General features: G+C 39.6%; 1 protein-coding gene across 12 annotated transcripts in view; it reads left to right on the forward strand.

Moving 5' to 3' along the window:
• The window catches only part of PTK2 (protein tyrosine kinase 2), a 204,975-nt gene that overhangs the window by 56,078 nt on the left and 123,807 nt on the right, over positions 1-25,090 (forward strand). The window lies entirely within an intron of this gene.

The raw sequence follows: 25,090 nt of genomic DNA on the forward strand, positions 1-25,090 counted from the left end.
ACCGCCCAAGAACAGTTTGGCTACTTACTGACTTACTACTGTATGATGTCCGAAGACCCCTTACACCATAACTACTGGACTTTAATAATTCTCGTTCACAGATGACAACTGTGTCAACACATCTGCTGTCTAGCATTCCCTAGATAATTTTCTAAAGGAACATCTTTGGTTAATCTGACTCTGATCTTGTCACACACATTCACGGTTTTCTGGAACTCTTTTAAATGATGCATTTTACAGAATATCATCCATGTTAATTCTATGCTCTACGTGATTGCCTTGTCTAAAAGGTGAGGCCCAATCTCTTAGTTTAGCTCTTGGAGGAAAGACGTGTTTGAGTGGTTTAACATTTACAGGACACTGCATGTTGTGTTTAGTTTGGGAAGAAGATGGCAATGATATAGAGGCCAAAGTTGCGATGGTTGCAGCCAAGAGGGTGACTGTGCCCTGTTTGCTTGTTTTGGATGCTTTATGGGTAGTAGGATCTGTTTAAACTGCTCTGAGCTGTTAACCTTATCCGATCCATTCCAGCCTCATTTCTCGTGTCGCTGATTTTGTGAAGACACGTTTCCCAGTCTGATTCCTGGATTTTATACTAGTTTTATCCAGCTGTGATCATTGGGTCAGACGGTTATTAATTTCATAGCAGCCTCTAGCTAACTGCTGTTTTTTTGAGCAGTGGTGGAACTGATAATTAGACTGTGACACCCAGGGAATCTGTTTAATTACGCAGTTTCACTGTATCAAATTTATTGCCAATAAAATAAACATCTGCGCTTTTGTATTTCAGTCTCTGTTAATGAATGGAATTTTCCCCCTAAAACACAATTTGTATGATCGTTGACGACTGTGCTTTACCAATTATTGGTGCTAAGTTGTAAGTGCTTGTTTGACAATGTGTTGCTCACCCTTGTGGCACAGGTTAAGTTACTGCGAAATATTGTGAAAAAACAACCCTGTATTGATTTGATTATTTATTTAAGTAACACACTCCAGGCACCATAACCGCTACAGTGTGCTTTAGTAAATAATATGCCAGGAGTGCGTTGGTACTCCCCTCAATGTAGTAGTCACACCATTTAGTATTGGTTTCACAACTTGCCTGGGTCCACCATAAGCACTGTTGTGCATGACCAACCCATTGGCTGAGAATCACTAAATTGTGATCAGCCAATCCCTTCACCACTCACCGCTTCTAACTTAGAGGAGGCATGGAGCAAGTCCAGTTGCCCCATTCACCGTAAGTCAAAATATTTAGGATGAAGGTGGGGAGCCGTGCATGGAGGTCAGACTTCAAACTGTTATGAACTGGTTAGACTATTTACAAGGTGTGTGTGTGTGGCAGGGCACTTCAGCATTCCTGTCACCATGTCCACTATATGTGGAGTTTGTGGCTCCACACCAAGCTCTATCAGTCAAAGAGCTATGAATAACCTTTCCTGGCTCGTACTTTGGATCATACCAATGATTTGCCTTGTTAATACAGACATGCAGGGACTTGTAGGCATTGCACCCCAGAAGTCTCCATATCTCCACACAATGCATGTTGAGAACTGGGAAGTGGAAAGCACAGCTCTTTCATTGGCAGAGTTTTGACGCGGAGCTATAGACTCCCCTTTTAAAGCCTTATTTTTTTCAGATTCACAAACAAAGGGGTGCAAGGAGTGTACCAGCGCACCATAACCACTTCAATAACCTAAAGTGGATGTGGTCTTTGAGTGACATTTTAAACCAGCTTTTTAATTGCTCCGTATTATATAATACCGTAACAAACCATGTGCCTGGTGTTGATCGGCATTCAATATTTTCAGTATTCTTTTCTTTACATGAAACAAAGCAAATAAAATAATTTTGAGCTATCCCGTTTCCTTTGGCTGAGTTTAATGCATCGTCACTGAAGAAAGAGAAGCATTTTTACTTCTCGGCACCAGGACATGCAGGATGTTAAGCTGTGACCATGCTGCCAGCAGCCTTTTCCTTTATTACCAAAGACTGTCTACAGAGTGTGATTAAATTCCAGTATGGCCACCTCCGTAATCTGTAGCATTGTTTGAAAGGCATATTGTGCTCTTTATGGGCATTGCTCCCGGCAGTACTATTTTGGATGTACGTCCCTTGGATTAGGTAGATTGTAATGAAACTTAAATCCAGCCACTGGAATACAACCTATTGTTTCAGTTGTCTTGAAGTTGATATCACATCAGTCCCCAGGTTTATTTTCTAAAGTGTGAACTAGTTGAAAGTAATTTTCTAATTTTAGTTTAAATTCTTTAATTGTGAAGTTAACTGTGTTTAGATTTTGGCTATTCGCCTGAAATTTCGAATTGACTTTGAATTTTTGACCATTTACACTTTAAAATAAATATGAAAGCATCACTACTGTCATTGTTGTGACGTTAAAGGGGGTGGTCAGATTACACAATTGAATAAAACAATCAAAATCACTCATAACTTGTGTTAGCCTCTTTTATATGTTTGCTAAATCTTTAATATAATTTAAAAAGAAAAATAAAGCAAACTACATCATTCAGTTCATTTGGGGCAAGGTCAGGGCACACTATGCAAATGAGGAGGACAAAATGAAACATTGTTTCATTACTCATTCTCTCTCTATGCTGAAAGGGCAGCGTTTATACCAGTGATTGACAGGGAACCAAGATGGAGACACCCAGTTGCAGAATAGATAAGTGTTTATTTATAGTAAAGTCTTACTTTGTATTAAAGTCTGAAGCTGCCTCTGCCCCTGAACTGCCATCAGAAGTGGTGGTCTGAGCAAATGACAATGCTTTCCCATAGGATTGTCTGAGACTGTCAATTAGGCAGATCAGGGGCAGAGCCAGCGCAAGCCCTGGTCAATCAGCATCTCCTCATAGAGATGAAGTGAATCAATGGATCTCTATGAGGACAGTTCAGTTCTGCATGCAGAGGGTGGAGACACTGAATAGGCAGTGCTTCTTACTCTGCAGCACTGTCCCAGGAAGCACCTCTAGCAGCCATCTGAGGAGTGGCCAGTGAAGTTATCACTAGGCTGTAATGTAAACACTGCATTTTCTCTGAAAAGACCGTGTTCACAGCAAAAAGCCTAAAGGTAATGATTCTATTCACCAGAACAAATTCAATAAGCTGTAGTTGTTCTGGTGATTATAGGGTGCCTTGAAATGACATTTCCTATTTACATGTTAATATATGTTCATACGGTGCTTTTATATCATATTCTCATTTCGCCCATATGTAAAAATAAATAAATAAAACCTTCCCATGTAACTACAGAGTTTCTATTTCCGATTACAATGTGCTTTTGACTTCCTTATTTATTGGTTTGTTTACTAAAAAAAAAAAAAAAAAACTCTAGCATGATGTAGCATGGGGAACTCGGCGTTTTATAAAGATCGATTTGTGTGAGCAAAATCGGCCTAATCAACAATAAATATCGTTGGAGCAGATGCCCCTCCCTGTAAGAGAGAACCTAAACTGTAATTCTAGCCATACCTCTGTGTATAGGCAAGGAATCGCTATTGTGCTGTGTGTAAATGATACTGGCGGCTTTCACATCCAATGATTATATTCGGTATTGTTTATCAACGTGCAAAATCTGTCTCTCGACGTCTTTTAAATATAGGACAAATAAACAAATAGGGAGCAATGACAAACAAAGTACCTGTTTATGCGCTTTAGTGATGTTAAAACCGTATACGTAGCAAATGACAATTTAGGTTTGTGTAGAAAGAAGTTTAGACGCACATCCCACCTCCAGCGTGGAAATGTCCAAAATCAACCGCAGTTCCCTTTTATTGCACTGTTGGCGGAAATGAATTGTGCAAACAAGAAAAATCGCAGGAGTCGGATAGATTTTTATAATTCATAAATCCTTTTTGTATGGGCCAGATTATTTCAGAGTTGGAATAACGTGCAGCAGTGTTCCCGTAAAGTTAACCTAAAGCATTTCATCAACTGGAACACTTTTTAGGTCTATTTTTTTTTTTTTTTTTTTTTAAACGGTTTCTTCATGGCATCCTGTAGCCTTTGCCTATTCTGTGTATGTGTGTTTACCTATAGCAAATACAAGCCTGGCCAGGGATTGTGGAAGTAAATTCTTCCTCCCATTGCTTACGAACCCTGGTGATATTGTATAAGCTGTGTGCATATATTTATTTTAGACAGATATGTTTGCTGTCGGTTGTTGAAAGAGGGCAGAATGCATCAGGGTAGGTTCAGCTGTTTGGCAGACCATTTCAATGAATGTTTGACATGTAATCACTTCATAACTCAAGGGATGCTCCAACCAAAAACAGTGTTTTCATAAAACTCAGGTCTTGGTTATAGTGAAACCTGCCTGAGGTGGTCACCCCCCTTTCCCCAACTTGAATACATAAATAAAATAAAACAAAAACGAGAACTTGCCCCCGTTCCATCACGGATTTCTCCCCTCAGCCAGAGCCCTCTTGGATGATGTCACTTCCGCTAGCCAGAGGACAGAGGCAATGTGGGGGGGGGGGGGCTGTTTCTGGCTGTTTGGTGTTGGATGCCCGGATCTTCTGGCCGGTTAATGAAGTTGCAGAAGATGGAGTTTCAGCTCTGTATGTACAGATTTGTAAAATGTAACACTGCACATACAGACTGCAGGCACCATGACCACTTCAAATAACCTGCTGCTTGCTTGGAGTAACCCTTTAATTGTTTGCTTGAAGAGAAATATCTGCCTACTCACTATATCAATTTGTTGGTATTTATGTGTATATTGCATGCATGTACCTCTGTAACACTTGAATCCAGGCTTTGATAATGAATTGTATTATTCTAAGAATAAAAGCATTGCCTGTCTGTTAAAAAGTAAAAAAAAAAAAGGTTAATCTGGCTTTTCAGTGATGGTAGATCTTTGTCTAATCGCAGTGTTCGGGGACCTACAAACAAAATAGGTGTACACAAAGCTCCTCCTTATCCCAGACAGATCTGTTTTGTCTGCAAAATATGTGTTTCCTGTAATAGAATATGTTTTGCACTAGATTGTAAGCTCTTGGGAGCAGAAGCTTCTTTTCTTTGTTTCATTGTGTCTGTATTTTTTGTTGTGTATTTGAATCTTGTTTTGGTTCACTGTAAGGAACTGTGGAATAAATCACCCTCCCCCCCCCCCATTATTTAGTTAATTGTGAATATCTTTTATAAATCTCTACAAACTGTGCATTTTCAATGTTGCCATTTCTCACCAATATTTTTATAAAAGTTATAAAAGGGCCTTTAAAGTCTATTAAACGCCGATGATGTCTGTTTGCTGTCTGCCATCCCTTTATCCCGAGCCTGTTCTTTCCATGGGCTGGCTTTCACCTTGTTCCCTTGTCTGATTTTAATGCTTGTGTTCCAGCCGTGGTTAAGCCCCTTTTACTGCAATGGGTTAATCCATGCTTTACCACCAGCCTTTTTATTTTTACACATTTCTTTTCATTGAGCCTTTTTAATTTTGGTTGGCGCAGGAGGTTGTGTGAACAGAGCCACCTGAGGTGACTGCCATGATGAGTTGGTGCTGCTCTTGCCGTTGCGAGGAGGTGTTGGCATTCTTTCTTCACATCTGTCATCTCTCACAGGAAGGGGAGCGAGCGTAGGCTGTGTGCAGTGTGAACACTCAAACAAGCCCTCCGCTTCAGATTATCTTCAGCTCAGCAATGCATTATGGGAGTTGTAGATTGACAACCATGGGGTATCTACCACTCACTACTCCATTTTAAATTGAGTTTTTTTTTTTTTTTGAAGCTGTGTTTTGATGAGTGTGTTTAGGTTTCCCTAAGGGCAATTAATTCCTGGTTTCGGGGAATTAGCAGGTTTTATATATTGCTGCATGCTGCACTTGAGTGACCCTGTCTAAGAATATGGAAAAAAAAAAGGGGTGTAGGTTAGCGCTAATAATATATTGAACAGGCAGCGACCTTATAGAGGGTAACCCTCTAACCCTCTATACATAGAATACAAGGTAGAAAACAGAGAAAGGTTGCGCCAATGATAAAAATATATAACCAGTAAAAGACTGTACAACAATAAAAATAATAAAAAGAAATATAATAAAAAAGTTCCAATGTGTGTCCGAAGATCAAATGGTTTTTAGTCTCTAAATCCGCTGTGGGGGTGGCTTCTCTAGTTGTTATGGTTCACACCGTCTTGTAATATGGAAGACACAAGAAAAGAGGACCAATCGTGCGGAGTGTATTACAGTAAAACGTAGTAGAATTAGATCTTAAGTATTACACTCACATTTAGATGAGCTATAGCCAGCTCTGGGTTTGTAGGCATACAGCGGAACAATCCCCGCTTATAGGATTTGTTGGTGCTTGTTAATGCTTGTCCTTCAGGGGTTTGGTCCAGCTTGCAGGAGAAGGAGATAAAAACAGCAGATAGTGCTCTCTGATGGTATTTTAAGTGATGAATAAAATAAGATAGAATATACTCACAAAAGGAGTGCAGGTCTCACTGCACTTTTTGGATAGCGTTAGTGGTATAATCCCCACTTCAGGATATGTAGTATAAAAATGCCAGGAAAAATAATAAAATTTATAGTTGTGTATAAAAAATGATAATGGTGCATATATCTAACCAAAAAATCATTTATTATTTAAAACACAATATAAAATAACCATAACGCGTTTCACCGCTGGGGCTTTATCAAAATGGTTTTACATGTAACCTGGCACAAGAATAGTTTAAATAGGTACACTAGTACTTTAAAAAATGGCGCCAAGATGACATCATAGTTAGGTGGCCAATCAGAATCATACACTGTACATTTAGCTGGCTATAGCTCATCTAAATGTGAGTGTAATACTTAAGATCTAATTCTACTACGTTTTACTGTAATACACTCCGCACGATTGGTCCTCTTTTCTTGTGTCTTCCATATTACAAGACGGTGTGAACCATAACAACTAGAGAAGCCACCCCCACAGCGGATTTAGAGACTAAAAACCATTTGATCTTCGGACACACATTGGAACTTTTTTATTATATTTCTTTTTATTATTTTTATTGTTGTACAGTCTTTTACTGGTTATATATTTTTATCATTGGCGCAACCTTTCTCTGTTTTCTGTCTAAGAATATGTCTATTTTCGGTCTTTATCTGAAAATGTTTCTTAAAGCATAGCTGCTTAGATCTTTATTATATTACATGTCCTTTTTAAAGTAGTAGGAGCTGTAATTTTTTACAATTCTTCTTCTTTATAAATCCTTTGTTAATAAAGCTGTGTTTTGTACTATGTTAGTGTTCCTCGTGTGTCTTTATGATATTTGGATGCTATAGCCCAGAGATGTCAGGCTTAGCCGTGTTGGCATTGATCCTGGGCGCTGTTTGGGCCTGTTGTTTTACTGCGCCACGTGCCAGTTATCTTTAAACCATCGAAGGCTCCAATTCCCGGCTTCTCTGAATAGCCCAAAACAACTGTAATAATTACAACACTTAAAATCTTCATTTGTGACGGGCAAAGGCTTTTAGGAGTTTCAGATGCTACAGTTCCAGGTGTCCGTGGGACTGCCCTGGTGTATTCCTTAGCCTTCTAATAACATCCTCCATACTAGAGGTTCATATGTGTGTAATAAAGGTTAGATACAGACATGTCTGCAGAGTTCTGATTTTCCTACTTTTCTGATAAGGAGCTTTGGGCCTGTGCCATCATTTTCTTTATTATTGTTGTTTTTTTTTTATAATGGGTATTCTGTTATCAGGGTCAGTGATTGCAATATCTGCATGCCTTGCATTAGGACTTAGATATGAGTAAGCCCTGATTATCTTCTGTTGCCAAAGCAGCCCTAGGTGGAAAGTGTGTACCCATTAAATATTAATCTATGTTGTGGGGCAGCACATAAGGCGTGTGCTGGGGAAGTATAGATTCCAATCTGAATGACTCCATGAAGACTTTTTATTTTGTTTTAGCGAACTGGGCCGTAAGCCGTTAATGTTACTCCTGTATGGCAGGCTTTCTCTTGTGATGGTTTATGAGCTGAAAATGATTAAATCCTTTGTTTTCACATGCAAAGCTTTATCTCACATCTGTTTATATGCTGTAATCTGCCATTCTTTCCATTGTATGAATCCATGTATCGAAGGATGCTATGACTTTATGAAATGAGTGATCTTTGCAGTAGCTTTGTATACAAATCTTTATTGCCACGGGAACAGACCAATGACCCATTTTCTTATGGTTCTGACCAAATAACCCAAATTCTAGTCTTCTAGTTCTACCTGTAATGCTGGGGTAGCTTCTCCAATTTTTTTTTTTTTTTTTTTTTTTAAATCTTTTTGTCATCTTCCCTCTTTATGTTTAGTGGTACTTTGCTTGTCTTACCATATTTATTTGCTGGAGGTACATCTTTGACCTGCTATTGTTCCTTTATTTTATTTTGTTGCAACCAAATTTTTAAGTTTCATTTATTTAAATATAGATGAAAAAGTTATGGAACAGTCATAGAAAAACAGGCATGTTATGACGAGCGAGTCAACGGCAAAGTTTGTAATTCTAGCTGGATTTAGATTGGCTTAGAACACCAAACGGCCAACCTGAATACTTCTAGCTTCCTTAATCGATAAAATACTCAAAGGACAATCACATTTTTACTCCTTGGTGTTTTTTTAGTTTGCATTTAATAATATATATTGTTAAATTATTATTTAAAAAGTATTGATATATTCTTTGTCTGGGCAGCCATGTTAGGTGAGACTCTACTATTATCTGATCAACTGTTATTCCACCTAACTTTCCGGCTGCTGTGATTGCTCTGTGTGTGACTGGAACAGCCGGCAAGTTAGGATGAATAACAGTTACTCATATAAGAGTAGAGTCGGACCCTACCTAGCTGCACAGCCAGATAGAATAATGGGGGGAAAAATAATGGTAAACCCATATACATCATAAAAAAGGTCATGACATTTCATGATATATAATAAGCTTTTAAAAATAAAAAAAAGAGAATTTCATTCGGACAGTTATTATACTTGAATTTGTTCATGTAAGTCATGCTGTAATGAACATATCAGAAGCTTTGTGGTTACTTCCTCCCCAGTATGTGAGACATCCATAGTGGGAACTGTCTACAGGACACATCATTCCTGTTCTGAAATAATTTACCAGCAATCTGAAAAATCTAAATCAAAATGAAAATCTGATATGAATTGTGATAATACAAAATATCAATTTCCTACGTAGACTTTTGAATGACCATGTCAAAACTCAAGAATTTCAAAAGTTCCCAGGAATTTTGTAGACAAAATCTGTAGAAGTAAGGGACAAAGGACAAATTATCATGGCTTCACAGTACTTTTAATATTATGTTTACTTATCCCCTATATTTAATGTAACAGGCATACATTACAGGGTATCTCTTCATCCTATGCCGCAGATGGGCCAACGGAGATTGGCAGGCTTTATGTCCAGCAGGGTAGCGTTGCGCTCCCTCAGAAGGGGTTGTGTGTTGGGCCAGGTTCCCTGTATGCGGACCGCAGTAGGTGAGCTGCGCCGGGGCTTTCCACCCTCCTGAGCCCAGGCCTTAAAGGGAGCCCATGCTGCATGTCCAGGGGCTTTCCGTTTGGCAGGTTCATGGGCATACCCTCTTGATGGATCAGCGACCCGTGTGGGTTTCGGCTAGTGAAGCGGTGCCAGAACGCTTGTCATTGAGCGCCCCGGGTCGGGAGATCGGCTGCCTCCCCCAACCTGCAGGCCGTCAATCTTGCTAGATCTTGTGGCCAGACGGTTGGAATCTGTGTTGGAACGGCTGGCTGCATTCGTGCTCGTTCCCCTGTTCTGCTTAGTGGTAGGATGCTGCTCGGGCAAAGTCGTTTTTTGGGCATTATAGGGCAAGAAATGCTGATATTTAGCCCTGTTTTGCAGGAGCTGAGCTAAGACACGTCTGGCCATCTTATCTGTCAGGCCCCGCCCCTGAGAGGTTGTATTTTAACATGATAATGGCGAAAACATTGTAGCCATCTGTACTATCTCATTGTTCTTGGTTTAGTTAAACGGTTATATCGTATTTCTTTTATTTTACAATAAATTAACAATTTTCCTTCTATGACTCTTTCCAACGTATGTTTTGGTTCCATAATACATGTACATTAAATATTAACATGCCTGTTTTCCTATGGTCATAGGAAAACAGGCATGTTATGACGAGCGAGTCAACGGCAAAGTTTGTAATTCTAGCTGGATTTAGATTGGCTTAGAACACCAAATAGCCAACCTGAATACTTCTAGCTTCCTTAATCGATAAAATACTCAAAGGACAATCACATTTTTATTCCTTGGTGTTTTTTTTTTTTGTTTGTTTGTTTTTTTAAGTTTGCATTTAATAATATATATTGTTAAATTATTATTTAAAAAGTATTGATCTATTCTTTGTCTGGGCAGCCATGTTAGGTGAGACTCTACTATTATCTGATCAACTGTTATTCCACCTAACTTTCCGGCTGCTGTGATTGCTCTGTGTGTGACTGGAACAGCCGGCAAGTTAGGATGAATAACAGTTACTCATATAAGAGTAGAGTCGAACCCTAACTAGCTGCAAAAAATATGTTTTGGTTCCATAATACATGTACATTAAATATTCAGAACAATGGCTCTCACTCAGATATTTAAAATGCACTCTGGTTCTGATCGTATCCGCCACCTTGAAACCTAGACGCTCTGTCTGCCCTTCCTCTAACCAAGTATCTACGAGTCTGTTGAGGATAATGGTGAAGGCCGTCTGACGAATAGCAGTAAGGAACTAAATGGGGCAGACTGTATCCTAACACAGTATGTACAATGTAACTCATTAGTCGTTCTCACTATCGATCCAAGGTTATGGGAACTCATCACTTTTTATCCAAAGTAAACGCTCTGGCTCTGGAAATATTATTCTCCAAGAAGGACCACATCAGGCCACAAACACCCTCCTACTTACCACCTGTTACACAGTACTTAATGTACTATAAACAAAGTAACTTCTGAATACACATGTAACCGTAGGTTCAAAATTAAACGACAAACTTTTTAGATTATTTTACAAAAACATCAAGAAACTTTTAATTCGTTAAATGCAAAAAGATATCCCCAAAAAAGGGAAAATATTAGAAAAATCGATATACAAAATATTGCAAAAACAGGTGTCATATTTGATGCAGTATGCAATAACATATCATACATATCAAATGGTTAAATCATATTACGTACAAGAACCTCCTATTTACACTCCTCCCCTAACAAAATCGTAGTAAATCAAGAACAGTAATTCATAATTTGTCTGGTGGATCCACCAAATCTGTATCGCTATATTGTTGCTATAGTCAACCATAGTTAGTCAAAGGAGGTTATATTGCCATATGATCAGGTCCAGCACCAAGTGAATATGAAAAGAAATGATGGAAAAAAATCACTCTTATGCATAAGAAAAAAAGAGAAAAAAGTCAATTGGGGAAAAAAAAAGCTGTAGAAAAACTAGTTGGATCTCAATGGCAGTAGTATATTTTGGTGTAGGGTGTATATCGGTGATGAGTCCAATGCTGTTACCAGTGTAGACACAAAGTCCAGTGAGGCTTCCTGGTGGTTGCTGGCAAGCTCCTTCGTCGATATTCTGAACTGGCTCCAAGTCTAGGGATAACTGCTGACCATCTGTCTTTTTGCCGGTATCCTGGTCTGCGCGCTCGAGGTCCTGATGTCCCCTCTTAAGGAGGGTAACTTCTTAAACCTGCACCACCTTGCAGCTGATTGCCAACACACCTATTACATAAGTCTTCGTTTTCCTACGTTGGCTTGACATCACCATAAGTATCAACATTGCCTTGTTATATTTCTGAATCCTTGGGAAAAACAATATCCTGAGAGTTTTTTTCAATTGCAATAAATTCTCCTGTAATTAAAAAGAGCTGTGCATTTGCAAATTAGTCTACAGTATTTGGGCTTTATTTAATTTTTTCTTATCAAATCACTGCTTAGTAAATAAACCCCTACTGTTTTGTGTTTGTCACTTGAAGGGAATTAGTTCAGTTTTACTGATCAATTACAAACAAGTGAGTTTAAATAACTGCTACTGAGATAGCTTGCTGGTCCGATGCTGTGTTGCCAAGTCTTCCCCGTCACAGCTGTGTGATTGGAGTGTTCAGTACGCATAAAGCAGTGCCGAGACTCTCCCACAATCTTGAGAAGAACGTTTATTGACTTCAGGTGAGCTGGATCACAGGTTAATCTCATTCCAACTGGCAGTGAATCTCTCCATCCCCAGCCTTGCGACACTGACAGTCTCCTCTCTCTGCATTTTGAATTGTCCTTGTGGAGTGTTCAAGGTGAGCTAGGGCCCTGCAGAGCTGAATCAGAATACAAGTTGGTGAATATGATTGGTGATCCTTTACCCAAGCATGGTATCTCCGATACAGTGAAAGTTGTAGAATAAATAGCGAATAAACCTCTTTGCATGGAATTTATCACATATTCTGGAACAACGCTCGCTTTTATGCTGGTTTTTAGTTGTTTTAGGAGAATAATTCTCATTATGCTGTTTAACCAGACCTCCCCTTTTTATTTATGGATAAATGCTGAGCGTGATGAGCCTTGCAGTTGGTAGTTCCTAGATCTGCTTGATGTGAGAACAAGAGGACTATAACCTGACATGCCAGCATTTTAATTCAAATTGTCCCAGTGACAGCCGATGCGTACATAGAAAGTGATTTTACATACTGTACCCAGTGAGCTTTAAATAGAATTAGTGGATACACTGTAACACACATTATTTATTCTAATCTGGGGGTTAATATAAGAATGCATAACATTTACTTCCAGCTCCCCAAATTGCTTTCACTATCCCTTGTAAAATCATGCTTGTTTTTATTTGTATTCTACAAACCCTGTCTTTAAAATGTCTATATTACCAAGGGTTATCTATAAATTGTATTAGGAAAACAGTTTTCAGTAAATCTGCAGAAACAAAAAATAAATACTAATACAATCAGTATGTATTGTTTGTTTATTCACAGATTTGAGGTTTGTTGATTCCCACAGCACTATTTAGAGCATGAGCTGCGTATCATTCATATCAATGTTTATCTGAGCATTTTGTTTTCAATGACATCCCAAGGTCATGGAAGGACATTATAGGTAGTATATACTGCTGCATTGTATTACAGCGGGTTCTTTGACCCTGGGCTGACCTTGTCGAGGAAAATTTGTAATGCGGTATAAAATTTATCAGCGTTGCTGTTATAGAGACCATTGAAGAAATACTTACTGAAAATCTGAATAGAAGAATTCTCATTCAATAGGCGGCCATCAGCAGCTAAGCAGGATGCATTCCTGGCAGTCAATGGGGCTCTAAGTGCCTGATAATTGTTTGAGTCAGTTCTCTTGATCATTTAACAGATCATCAATATACTTTTTAAAGAGCTACTGGGATTATTCTTGTAAGAAGTTAACCCCTTTCACAGTTGTAGGGCAGGGGAAAACGTTCTTTATAGTTCTTCCACTTGACTATTATTGATTCTGATAGTTTGAGGAACGCAGTTTAAAATTCATTCCACTTCTAAAGCACCAACATATTCTGCAGCTCTGTACAAAGGCACAGCTGTATATTCTTGTACCCCTTTCCAGGGTACCTGCTACCTTGCCACCCTGTCTGGTCTCTGTTCTTTGCTTGAAGCCATGAAAGAAAATAACTGTTTATACTTTTCTGATGGTGGTATTACTTGAATGTGTTTTAATTTGAGCCATTTGTTTTACAGATCTCCAGCTTTATTTAATCTGCTCCCCAAACCCACTTTTTTCTGCAGTCCGTCTCCACTGTAGTGGTCCTGGTGCCTGGATTGTCCTGGTGTTTTCCCAGAGTAATTTATCAAACTGGTTTAGAACAGTTTGACAACTTACCTTTGTCTAACCGGCAATGTGTGTCCACAGCCCTTCTTCCAGTCTCTCCTTGCAGGAGATTCCTGTAAGCTCCAATATGCTGGGCCACCATGCTCATTAGCTGAAAGTGGTTATGGTGCTTGGAATGTTGATTTAATTAACACATATCTAACCCATTCTTTAAATATTCATAACCTAAACAGTTTTGATATGATGCCCCTTCTGTTTTCTATCCCAACATCGTTACCTACGTAACATTTTAAGCACACACCTTCTTGCGAAGCATGTAAAACAAGCAAAATTAAGACTAAAATTAGTTTGAGGACTTTTCAGTTATGGTCACATGGCTATTTTGCCTGAAATTTGCAGCTCGATTTTCAGCTCCTTAAAATTCACTGATAAATCAGAGTTCATATTACATGCTCTGTTTAACTCCTACACACTTTTCAAACCTCAATACACATTTTTTGTTACATTTACCTTTTTTATTCATTCTATTACACCTACTCTCTGTTTGCAGACACTTTTTCTTCTGTGCAGTGACACCTACACAACTTTCTAAAAAGCACGTGGTTTTGTCATACACACACGCTAACGCAGTGATGATCTCTTTGAAAACCTTACACTGCCACAACTGTAATGCTCCTCCCATGCTGATTTATAGTGTCCGAGCCAGCTATCTGCCATTCACTTTGTTTCGTCCATAGTGTACTCCATACAGATGGTAACAAATGGTGAGATTTGCCTGTTGGTTCTTGGACGTCATTTGTTAAATATTACACTGAGAATCCTCGTAGGATCCAGTTATCTTAACCTTCCTGTCCATTAGCCCTTCAACCTTCATCTATTACATTTGTTAGGTCTGTATTTTGTTCCTGGAAGCAATGGGTCATAATTAATCGGTTTTCGGTGAGGCTTCCCTATACCAGGTAGACAGGCCACCTGCTCTTTGCTATGGGACGGTTTAGTTGCTTTCTCAACTGGGCAGGCAGGCTATCATACAACCTGTGATAAAAATGTTCGGACATTAAAGTCTTCGAATGAGCTTCAGTGGAACTGTCCAGATGTCATTTAGAAGTGAGCATTGTCCTAGAAGATATAGACAGGGTTATGTTTCGATTCAAAAGGTATTTATCCGTGCTAACTTTGCATGTGATATGAGGGAAATAAAACATAAATTCTGGTGATTGGAGGACCGCCGTGATTCAGTAATTGATATCCCTACTGCTCCTACCCTATGTATAGTACAGGAAAATTGCTGCCTGGCAATGATGTGTCCAGGAAAACATGGTTAATCTGGCAGCACAATTATCCCCAATTAACATTGCACATTAGTGTTTATTTCTAATCTGCAAAGAACCACTAAGGACAACATCCATTCTCCAGGAAACAGGGCTTCAGTTACTGTCCTCACCTGAACCATTTATCCAGTCTGTTATAATAGCCCCCATTCCCTTTCTGTGATATTCAGATGCGTCATTGGGTATTTTTCATTGATTTGAGGTCCTTATAATGTGTTCATACATTAATGTACTTTTCGCTTTCAGTTCCTGATGGTATCCGTTGGTTTCTCCCCCTTGCAATTCTTTATATAGATCTCAACAATCTGCAGATATTTAAAATGTATATGCCTTTATTATCAGCTTAACTAAAATAGTAAAACACTTTTTATTTTTAAGTGTGTGTGCCTTTAGTTGATAAATACAGCTTGTTATGATTTGTATATGTGATTTTCATGACCTCAGTGTGAAGCATTTAGAATGCGTCCTTATCCTTGGTGCATAGTCCAGGGTAAATTTGCTTGGCTCTCTGTGAATCCAGCAGAATCACAATTTCGAATTTTAATTTTTTTTTTTATAATTCTTTATTTTTGTTGTGAATGTGATTACATACAGACTTGCAATACCACGACCGTATTAGCAAGCAATTTAAGTAACAGACGAGGTATAACTTTGACATGGTATATGAAGTAACTGTACAATTTTTTACAAGTAAAATCAAGCTACAAGATAACATCACTATTTATATGGTGTAATAGCTTCAGGCTAGGTATATATGTCTAAGACATTGGCTTAAACTAGGCAGTCCTGTCGGAGGAGGCTCACCTGCCATTTTAGCTTCGTCCACTGCATCTAGTATAGTGAGTTGCTTTCGAGGTACAGAGGATTGAGGTCAGTCAGTCCAGCAGTGACCGGGATAACCCCCACTGGTCAAGGGGGGGAGGTAGGAGCAGGAGGAGTCCGTATGGCAACCAAAGGCCTTCCCCCAATCTGATCTTCTGAAGGCCTCCGTGCGCCTCCACAGAGTCCCGATGACTTGGAGGCTCAAGTTAGGGGTTTACAGGTTTAGCTTGGCACCCCCCAAGCAAAGCAGAGTGTGGTGGTGCCTGGATCGAGGCATTAACCGGGAATAAACACCGTAAATCAACAAAAGTAACGGGAGCTCATGCAGTACATGTCTGCTTAGCTCGAGGCTCAGGCTCCACCCCACAATTTTTTTGTTTTATCCATCTTTACACTCTAATTTTTGTGCTTGTTTGTTTTTGCTTTGTCATGTTGCTGGAGACTGATTGGCGTGTCCTGATTTATTGGTTTCTATAACCTGACTCACCTCTTTTTGACTTCCTTTATTTGCGTGTTGCAATGAGACATTTCCATTGCAGGCAGGCTGACGATGGTGTTTCTCAGTAAAATCACAGCAATTCTTTTAGGGCTGCCATATGTAATGACTTATTTAAACGCCATGTCAAACTTACCTTTCCTCAGTCAATTCTTCTTATCTCATTGTCCACAATCTGTTCTATTTTTCTTAAAGCTTCCTAAAGCTTGCTGTAGTGTTTTGTGTGAGTAGTGTGGCCGCCTTTTTTTTTCCTTTTTACAAAAATTGCTAATTTTCATAAGAAATTTTATAAATAAATCTTCCTTCTCTGCCTGTCCAACTGTTCCCGTTCCTGGTGGTTTAGCTAGGTGTACTCAAGAAGCAGGCAGTTGTACAGAGCAACGGTTTTCAACTGCTAAATAGCTGTTTATTTATTTTTGTTTAATTTCTTTTCATATTTGACAGTGAAGCGCCCCTTTAAAATACATTAGAAAAAAGTAGGGACACATTTTTGTATGTCCTTATGTAATTTGCCTCCACTGGGCAAAATTACCCAGCGTACTTACCAGCACGTTGCGTTCCACAGGCTCAAACCTTGTAATTCGCCAGTGTCTTACAGCATGTATCTCACTGACGAAAGTGATACAATGAGCATTCGTGAGATCTGACTCTCAGGGTGAAGTAAGGCAGAGACAAAATGTTGTTGATTGTCCTATGTATTCCTAATGCTATAGTGCTCTGGTCCCTGTTTGGGTTACTGGACCAGTGCTGCAAGTGTTAAAGAATAGTTTACCATAGTTTACTGGTATTTGATATCAACCAATCCAATGCTTTCTCATAGGAATGCATTGGGAAGCTAGTGCGCATGTGCAGCGGTCTCTCTATAAACATCTGATAGAAATAGCAGAGTTTTACCCAGTATGACAGACTCTAGAGACGGGTTAACCCTGCAAAGAAAACATTGCCGTTAATGTAGGATGGGTAAAAACGAGGGCACATGGCACAGAGACCATCATTTAAATGAGGTGATCTGGGTGCCTATTGTGTTCCTTTTAATGGTTTTTACTTTTGCCCTAATATAGATTTATATGATCCCTGGTCGGGAGAGAGCTGCTGAGATCTGTGGTATCAGGTGTGTCAATGTCTTGTGTCATTAAGCTCATTTAGAACTGGTCATGGATTGCAGAAACGAACGTTCCTTTTTGTGCAGCCACACCTGACTCCTGCCATGTTTGGTACGAGGATAATGATGGCCAATGTTTGACAGCTGCTGGAGGAAATTTTGGTTTTCAGATCTACATAGTGCATGACAGCTGCAGGGTCAAAGGTTAGCAGTTGTACCAATTGAGGATAAAAAAAAATAACAAACACCCCATATTGGTCAGGACAGCTTTCATTTTACTTCACCCTTACACATACATTTTTATATGCAGTTTTGACACTAATATATGGAGATCAGTAGACACGAAATGAACTGAATCATGCCTGCTTTCTTGTTGTGGAAATTAGCCTCCCCTTATGGTATTTTCTTTTCGGAGACTAGGAGATAAAGTAAATAGTAAATAAAATTACTGTCTAGGGGCATTTTATGAAGATAACAAGATGTTTAATTTAGAGAGCTAAACCTTTATGTAGCTTTTGGTTGCCGGTGGCATTCTTGAGCTGCAGGGCTGGATGGGAGCAAACCTTCCCAATCGGCTGCATTATCTGCGATCCGTCTGGCTACAAAGAAAATCAAGCATTGTTTGGCAAACAGAACTAGGCCAAGCCCCAGCGGAGCTAATCATTGCAAGTGCATAATGAAGCTGTGCTCGCTTTCCTAGGAAATGTTCATTTGTTTCCCTGGTGGAAGATACCTAATTGTTTTAATCGGTCAAAACTCAATTACTTACGTGTGTCCAAGTTGTGATTGGGTCTGACGGAGTAAAAATAGCTCGTACTGTAAAATCCCGAACATAATCTCATCAAATGCGGACAGCATCACATTAAACCAATGCTAAACGGTGTTTATTTTTATCTGTTTGGGGATAAAAAACAAACCAAAATAACCTGACACTGATTGAATGTTGTACCAAAAAAGACCTTGAGGGCTCGAACGGGCATTAATATTGTATCTATGGATTATCCTAACCTGAATCAGAGGTGATTATATTATATTATATATATATATATATATATATATATATATATATATATAGTTTTACATACAGTTATGTGCATATAGACATTATGATCAGATCACAATTTTACTCCAACGCCCATTGTTGTTGAGCTCTTGTTAGGCTGCTTTTAGAAAGGAGGAATAAAAGGTCAGGTTTAAAGAGCAAGTCATGCAGATGGCTGTGAGATTTAGAATGAGAGATTAGTCATTTAATCCCCGGCATCCATTTGGGCTTTCTTACCCATGTATACAGCGGCCATGACTCTGTGATTAGAATCGCTGGGACTGTGCCTGCTTCTGAATCACACCGTACTTGTTTGGAACAAGCGCACCCACTATTACCCCCCTGGCAAGCCTCAAAATTTAAATACATTACTGATTTATGATAATTAACCACCTTCGCATTACCAGGGTCACAGGAATGTTCCCGGACAATGAATTGCACCTTTTCAGGCTTTTGTCTGTCATTAGAATGTTTGGAGAACGTGGGAAATATTGTATAAAAGGCGGTGTGGTTTATTTCTCTGGGTGTTATCTGAAAGTTTTCTCTCTCTCTCTCTCTCTCTCTCTCTCTCTCTCTCTCTCTCTCTCTCTCTCTCTCTCTCTCTCTCTCTCTCTCTCTCTCTCTCTCTCTCTCTCTCTCTCCCCCCCCCCCCCCCCCCCCTTACTGGAAAACTCCAACACTGACTGTGTAGGCAATCCCCAGCTCAACTACAATACCCATGGTGCTTTGTTACCTTTTAGCCTGCCTTAACAAGTCGTTGCTACTGCCCTACTCTGTCTTATACATCTACCTGATTTCCAAACCGTTAGAAACAAGTTCATAGGAATATAGCTGCAGGTATGGTATGGATTACCCTCAATCCCTACAGCTATTTATATAGCCTTGCCTGACCTCCCAAACTGCTTTCCCACTGTTTGATCTAATGACGCTTCTCGTGCTATGTCTAGCCCTAAAATTTATAAAAGGAAGGTGTATGTTTGAACAAGAATTGTACAACTGGCAATCTTCTCAGATCAGCCCGGCATAATGCACTTTTACCTCCATCATGCACTTGGCAACTACAATAAATGTTTTTTTTATTTTTTGTGTTAAGATGTCATTCCTTCGTGGCAGCCATGCAATAATAGTGCCTCCTCCCCCTTATTTAGTGCTGTATGTGGCATTCCACAATTCCTAGCTGCAGCTGAATGCTCGGCATTGTTACATTGCCACTATGCCAGGCAATATGACTGCCTACTGTGACAGACATACTTGTACTTTATAGCCGTAAAACGGATAGAACTGCCCAGCCCGCCAGTAATGTGTAATCTGGCAGCATTTGGCTAGTTCATTATATTTCTGAAGGGATGTATTCACTTAACTGTGGATTGAAAATTGTGTAGGAGATAATGCCCAATTTTAGGCAAGGATATCCTAGCAGGTAAAATAACATAATTGGCAAAGTATGTTGGAATTGCAAATTTTAGTTCCCATGTCACTTCCCCACAATTCTCTGTTTAATGAATAAAACCCAGAATGTTATCACAATATGCACTTGTATTGCTTTCCTGTAAAAATATTCCTTGTTTAATGAATGCACCGTTAAAGAACGTGCTACTGAATGAGCCTAGGCGAGAGAATGAAATACTGAGTTTTCACTGTACCGTGGCCGGATGTGCGCTCATTACAAACACCCTTCATGTTCTCTCTGCTTTTTTTTTTTTTTAAATGTAATGTTTCCCCTCCCCTCTCCTCGCTAATTGTTAAGTAGGTTAACACTATAAATCCGTCTCGGATCTGTTTGTCTAATGATCTTTTCTGATTTCCTGTAATCCAAGAATCCGTCTCGCTGTGAGCTGCTCAATTTGATGCGCTCTGTGAAACCGGCGCTGTTTGTTGGAATGTGCAGCATTGTCGGTGAGGAGTTACAAATCTTGTTTAGATGTATGCTGTAATATAGTAAGGTTCACTCACAGAGATATTGATTAATGCATTTCCCAGTCACCATATCCGTATGCAACTGTGTGAATAGATCATAACCCGATCGGGTTGCGGGTTAAAGGTAATTTTTTTGCCACACTGGCTATTGACATGGTGTGTCCTGTGCCTTACTACTATTACTGAAATATAATCTTTGGAGGGGAGGGGGGGGGGGGGGGAACCTCACGTATATGGTGTTTTAATTTCACGTAAATTCCAGACTCTTATCTTATGTGCGTGATGACACATAGAGATGGCAAAGGGCAGAGTTTTAATGAATTTCGGCTTGCCATATTCGCTTAGCCTTTTCTTACAGTGGCTGATGGCAACCGCTAACTTTTCGCTAACTTCTCCTGGCAGCATGACCTGAAAACCTAAAGGTGGTGGCATTTATGTACCGTATATCTCCATGCCCCGTACAAAAAATTATTAACAAACAATATATTCTTTGCTGGTTTTACCTGTATTTCAGTTCCTGTGTGATGTGTGTCAATATGACAGAGCAATGTTTGTTTCTCAATCTCTGGAATATAGACCCCCTGGTTATCCACACAGTAGACTTTGTTGCTATCTGTTTGGAAATGTTCTATATGATACAGAATATTCATTGAAAAGGGCTACAAATTGACTTTTTTAGGATCAGAAGTAAACACAATACAGAAAATGTTTCAAACAGATCTAGTATAATTGGGGGTGCTGGGGGGGTAAACATTTTTATTAGTTATGCAACAGAAGTAAATGATAGTGTCTGTGGTTCACCGCCTGTGACTGACTTTGGAGTTTTTGTCTCTTTAAATATAATTTAAGACATTGCATCCAACTTGTGGTTTTGTTTTAGGACATGTTTGATTTAATCACTCCAAGCTGCAGCATAACCTCTGTAAAACTCTACCATGTGCCTTCTTTTGACCAGTCCCTCACCTGGTCTCATTTCACCTTCACTTTTCAGTCTTCGGCTGTTACTACCTCAATAATATATCGATAAACATTCGGTCAAGATAGTTCTCCCAAAGCAAGATGGTAACTTTGGTTTAGCAGACAGTCTGGTTCCCTGGAAGACCATTTTTGGGTCTGAGGGACAGATTCGATATTCAGCCCTTATGGAATGGCTAATCTTATAGACAACGTTGGCCCTTATGGGGTTACTACTTGTGAGGAAGAATTGAGATCTTCGGCATCTGGAATCTCCTGTTTCCAAGAATAGAAGAAGGAGACCGTGTAATTTATGTAAATTGGCACCCTCGCAAAGCAAGCATTAACTACAGGAGACGTTTAGATTCTGCAAAGTGACAGGTTCCCCGTCAGCTCTACATTACTTTGTTTGATACCTTTGTCTACATACAGTTGTGCTTTATTATGTAAAAATAGATTTTGTATGAATTTTTATTAAAGCAGTTTGAAGCTTGTAAGCTCCTGATGTTGATCAGAAAGAATTTGACCCAGCCGTGTAGATTCTACATTGGACAGCGTTCTACAGATGTTTACTGTAAATCTTATGGCTACAGGTGTTCTCAAGTCCTGGCCACGTTACGGTTAACGGTTTTAACGTGGCCTTGTTTAAAGACCCAACCTAGCAGGGGTGTGTTCTACACACACATTCCTCCCAGGCACATTTTTCTTCCTTGTCAGGAAGTAATTCTGATGCTTTTTTTCCCATTTTGTTAATCTGTTTTGTCGTTTTTTTTACACCTCGAGAAGAACATTTAACAAAACTGCAGTACAGGGACTGGGGTCAGGCACGCCATAAGCGTCGGATCTGAAAACTCTGACACTCACATATCAACCTGATTCCTCATGCAAAGGAAATGACCAGGTCTGTACATGACCACAAACTGTGTATTACCTTCTTCTTTTAACCCTTCAGGTCTCATAAGGTCACGCTCCAGCATTAAGATTCCTTTTAGGCTAAATTCTTCTTTTAAAGAACAGTTTTGTACTTTGTTCCTGTCTCTGATGCTCTGTGGACCCCTTGTAGCGTAAAGATTTTTCTGTCAATGTTATGCAGTGTTTATTTAAATCTGATTCGAGATGAAAACCCGCTAACCGTTTTTTTTTTAAGTGATATGCTTTCCTGAAGAAGTGCAGTTTTATAGACTTTCTCAGTCCTTGCCCCGTAACACTGTAAAATGGCCCTAGATAATCTTATATTTTAGGACGCTGCGGTTATGCTGCAGCTCGGAGAATTTATTCCTTGACTGGACCAGTTTAAAATGCATTTACAGCATATTTATATCACTGGTAATCTTCCATTTACATAAAGCTAAATACTGGTTAAGTTACTATTATTGCTTTTGTGCGGCCGCTTCCCCCCCATAATTCTATTTTTGGATTTCGTCGGCTTTGAATGTATTCCTATTAAAAGCACTTTTTCATTGTGTCTTTTTTCATTTTACCGCAGAAATATTTTTGATGGCTGATTCTACCATAAAGTATGATGTCTATGTGACATTCACACAGCAATTGATTCATTGTGTCTGCAATTAGATGATGGTGTAACTTTTTGCAATTTTCTTTAAGGGAAGATTTGGTTTAATTGTGTAGCAGTGAACTTGTTTTTCAGAATAAATTAAACCTAAACATGAAAAAGTAACATTACTCATGCTGTTCTTCCCCCCATCAGGTTTAGCTTTCAGTTTCACACTGGCATAAAAGTGAGCGGAGTATCATGGATTTTTTTCCTGAAGGCCAGATGCCACGTTACATGAATGTGGTGTTGATCTGAGTGGTAACATCTGGTGAATGTGGGGGATACCATATTACATGATTGTGGGGGGTTGCCGTGTTACGGGGACCTGGTGGATGTGGGGGGATGCCGAGTTACGTGGATGTGGGGGGATGCCATGTGGGGGGGGGGGGATGCCGTGTTACGTGGATCTGGTGGATGTGGGGGGGGATGCCGTGTTACGTGGATCTGGTGGATGTGGGGGGATGCCATGTTACGTTTATCTGGTGGATGCGGGGGATGCCATGCCATGTTACATTTATCTGGTGGATGTGGGGGATGCCATGTTACGTTTATCTGGTGGATGTGGGGGATGCCGTGTTACGTTTATCTGGTGGATGTGGGGGTTGCCACATTACGTGGGTCTGGTGGATGTGGGGGATGCCTTGTGACGTCGGTCTGGTGGATGCGGAGGATGCTGTGTTACGCATGTCTGGTGAATGTGGTATTTAGTGTATCTGGGAAATGCTGTTTACAGGGGTCTGAATGTGGTGTATTAAAGGGCTGGCAAATGCTTTGATGTGTCATTTTGGTGTAGTGAAAGTTGTGATCAGTTGAAAAATGGGAGGACAGATATTCGGCCTATTTTGGAAAATAGTGCGCATGGTCTAAGACCATCTGATATAAATACTGGAACCACTACTAGTGGTTGTCATATTGAAGCAGGTTAACCCTGCAGTGAAAACATTGCTGTTCCTGTTGAGTGGTCTGGGTGCCGATAGTCTCTTTTAAGGTTGGCTTTAATTTTTAGTTTTGTTTTGTTTAGATAACCTCCCTGATAATCAAAATACGAGCTGTTCTCTGTTACATTTAAACAGGTACCTCCAACATATTTCTTTTAGAAACCTACTCTTCATTTCTCCTATTCTTTATATGCTCTCTATGCTGACTCCTGATAGGGAGGCGAGAGTGGATTTCTACCTTTAGAGTAACACTGGCGTTCCGAACACAACCCCGTATTCCTAAGGCAATAGTGCCATTGTCCCTAATGGTATTCAGCTTCCCTCTTCTAAGACTGAGATTCTTCTCTGCATCCCGTGATGTCATCAAGGAGGCATGGGTTCCTCCGGTGATGATCTAATTCAATGCTTTTCTGTGAACTACAACATCACTAGTTTGACTCTGTCAGTGCAGCAGGAGCTCCTCTAGTGGCTGCCAGTGTGACAGCAACTAGAGTCGGGTTTAGGCCTTCAATGTAAACATTGCCCTTTTTGCAAAACAGCAGTGTTTTTACCTTGAAGCGGTAAACATTCAGAACCACTACACGCAGACCACCTGATTGAGATGGAGATGTCTGGGTTACTTTAGCGGTCCTTTAATTATATATTCACACACCTCATAAATACATGTTATACTGGGTAAATAAATATTACAAATGCTGGAAATTGACAGTCCTCCTGTGAAGTGCTTATAGTGCCCGTAGTCCCCTTCGCACTTTCTTACCTTAGAGTATAAAGACAATTTCAAAAGGTGTCCCCTAGCAACGTTCCAGCTTCTCCTCTGGACTAGTCCTTAACATTTGCGAATCATGCTCCAGAAATGTACATACTTTTCAGAGGCAATTCTATCACTGCTGCTAGCTTTATTACTCTCAGATTGTTTACTTAGGTGATCAGTACAGAAGAGGTAAGTAAGCAAGCATAATCACTTACACGCTGCCTTACACATGCATGGGATTAAAAAATACATTTAAAAAAAAAAAAAAGGACATCTTGTGCTTTTGCTGTGACAGAACAATTTAGGCCTACAGTTAAAATAAAAAATAAACAAAAAATCTCTTGAAACTTGTTTGGCTTACTCCTACG

The sequence above is a fragment of the Pelobates fuscus genome, chromosome 4 (assembly GCF_036172605.1).
Source record: "Pelobates fuscus isolate aPelFus1 chromosome 4, aPelFus1.pri, whole genome shotgun sequence".
NCBI lineage: Eukaryota > Metazoa > Chordata > Amphibia > Anura > Pelobatidae > Pelobates > Pelobates fuscus.